The sequence below is a fragment of the Solanum dulcamara genome, chromosome 3 (assembly GCF_947179165.1).
Source record: "Solanum dulcamara chromosome 3, daSolDulc1.2, whole genome shotgun sequence".
Lineage (NCBI taxonomy): Eukaryota > Viridiplantae > Streptophyta > Magnoliopsida > Solanales > Solanaceae > Solanum > Solanum dulcamara.
Window position 1 is genome coordinate 74557813 of NC_077239.1, and position 2817 is coordinate 74560629.

General features: G+C 35.5%; 1 long non-coding RNA gene across 1 annotated transcript; it reads left to right on the top strand.

The window, feature by feature from the left end:
* The first annotated feature begins 345 nt into the window (after window positions 1–345).
* LOC129881786 (uncharacterized) lies at window positions 346–2604 on the top strand. Its single transcript, XR_008765695.1, has 3 exons — window positions 346–527; window positions 1391–1432; window positions 2270–2604. It is a non-coding gene; the product is annotated as an uncharacterized LOC129881786 (long non-coding RNA).
* Window positions 2605–2817: the final 213 nt, after the last annotated feature.

A 2817-nucleotide genomic window follows, 5' to 3' on the forward strand; every position in this document is an offset into this window, starting at 1 on the left:
AAGAAGGACCCTTAAGCCGAATCAAAATAGAAGCCATCAAATATGTTTTTCTTAAAGTTACGTTTCGGGTAAGCTGACTTCGAGAGGCCCTAACCTCTTTATAATTTGAGAATTTGGGAAAACTCTCAACATGAAAGTTGTAGATAATTGAAATATCTTTCCAACCATAGGTCGTGGGACGAAATGTGATATCGGAGTAATAAGATATAGACGTTTTAAGTCTGACAGGCCAAACTAAATAGTGAATTCGGCCCAACCCAATTCTAATTCGGGTCAGGCCCAATACCCACAAAATTAAATCTGATTTTTTTTGTAACTATTCCTTCATACAAAGATCAACATAATTCTGGAAATTTCCAGAGAGAGAGAGAAAGGGAGTTCTTGAGAAAAATCCCAAATCCGACCAAAATTCAAGTCCCGAAATCCGAAGCTCATGAAGAGAAAATTGTTGTACGTCGCGTTGGCTTCAATTTGAGCTAGAAATCAACCAATAAGGAGAAGATTTTATGTGGTGCTGCAAATTTAAGGTAATATTAAAGTTTCCTTTTCATTGTTAACAAGTTTAGTTAGAGTTTTAACGGATTAGAACGGAGAAAATAGTGTTATAAACTAGTTTGGTGATTTGTTGAGATTTATGGGTTAAAGGGTTGTTTTAGGTAGATTAAATGGATGAAATTAGGTTAGTGATGATGTATAATAATGGTTGATATTGTTTTGATGTTGTTGATGAGTTGTTGTTCTTGAATTTGGAGGAAAAAGGTGTATGAAGATTGTGAATGTTCAAACCCGTTTTTGGAATTGAGTAGCTGGTAGTAATTCTGGAATATCTCATTGTGTAGACCTTAGATTTTAGATATTAAACATGTTTTGGAAAGCTAATACACGTACCTACAACTCTTATGTTTATGTCTTAGTCTATATCTGCTGTTATTATGTCGAAAACTGAGCATGAATCATAGGACAAATTCTGTCCAGATTCTGGATTGAAAATTCCTTCATGTATAGCTGTTCGTATTTTGATGATATCTCTTTGTAGAAAATGAATTTTGAGTTGATTTCTTTTGCATTGGAAACTTAAGACAAAGATCTAAATGTTTCATGAAGGTTATAAATTCCAGTTTTGCCGTTTTCATTTTCAAAATTTAGATACAACGTGAGGTACTTGACTTCCGAATTTACTGCTTTGGTAACATGAATAATAAATCTTATTTTGTGTCAATATTTTGGATTGTTGATGTTGGTTGATGATTATATGGCTGATTTGAAAGTGGGAAAAGTGAGCGGTATAGGGGAGGTGCTGTCCAATTTTTTTTAGAAATAACCTACTAACGATAAACTACGTTTTATTCTTGTCCATAGCTTAATCATAGTGCTTAACGTTTTAATATAGGTTGAGACAATATTGGACAACATATACGTATAAACGCTAAAGGTATGTAAAGTTAACATTTTCTTCTTTTGGCATGATCCATATGAAACGAAAGAATGACGTATGCTTAAATTCCAAAGAAACTCTTATTCGTAGATATACTCGGATGGCTACCGTTCTTGATTTTCAAAATTTATATTGTTATGTCTTGACTCATGTGTATGATTCCAGCCATCCTAGTTGGTATAACTCATGTTGTGGTATAATTCATATTTTAGTATAATCCATAATTGGTGTGATTCATAATGACTATTGTCTTGGGTTTCAAATGATGGACTATTTTGCTTATTCTATTAAGTCTCCGATAATGATCAAATTTCACAAGGTTGCTAATGATACCTTATTCGTGCATATTGTTATGGTATTATTCACCGAGTCCTACGATAGGCCGGGTATGTTATCATGTATGAATTCCACTACATTATTCACCGAGTCCCTTACTAGAGGGCCGGGTACGTGATATGATAATATGATATTATAATGATATGATGATATGATTATGGCACCGAGTCCCATAATGGGCCGGGTACGGTATCAGTGTACACTACTCTATTCACCGAGTCCCTTGCTAGAGGGCCGGGTATGGTATATATATACATATGACGATATATTGATATAATTGTGACACCGAGTTCCATAACGGGCCAGGTACGATATATGATGATGATATGCATGTCTTTATTTTATAAGACATAGGTACAGTGATTTATTGATTATGATACTTGACTCCTGAATCTTTATTTCAGATGTGATCTCCTTTACGATATTTTATGCTTTATATACTCGGTACATATTTCGTACTGACCCCCTTCTTCGGGGGGCTGCGTTTCGTGCCCGCAGGTACAGATACTTATTTTGGAGAGCCGCCAACTTAGGATTCTACTCAACGAGTTTGAAGTGCTCCATTGTCTCGGAGCCCAAACTTTGGGTACTAATCCTTATAATGTATATATTTGTGTATTTAGGGGTACGATGGGGCCCTGTCCCGTCATATGCTATTGTTAATTCTCTTAGAGGTCTGTAGACATATGAGTGGGTTGTATGTAGATGTTGTCTGGTGTACTAGTATGACATATGTTTTTGGACATTTACATTCGGAGTGAAAGCCTTGTCGGCTTACGTATTATGTTATCTTATTTTTGACAATTAAGACTCCCCAAGAAATAGCTAATTTTGGTATATATATTTATATAAGTGACCGTTTGAGACAACGTGCTACCCATATAAATTCTATATCGTGTTTAATTGTCGATTGACAATAGATAATATGTGTGTATACGAGTGTCCGATTCGGACACTAGTCACGGCCTACGGGGCTAGGTCGTGACAAGTGAAGACTGGGTGAAATCATTGAGCGGTTAAGGTTGTTAGGTGGAGTCTGTTGAAGT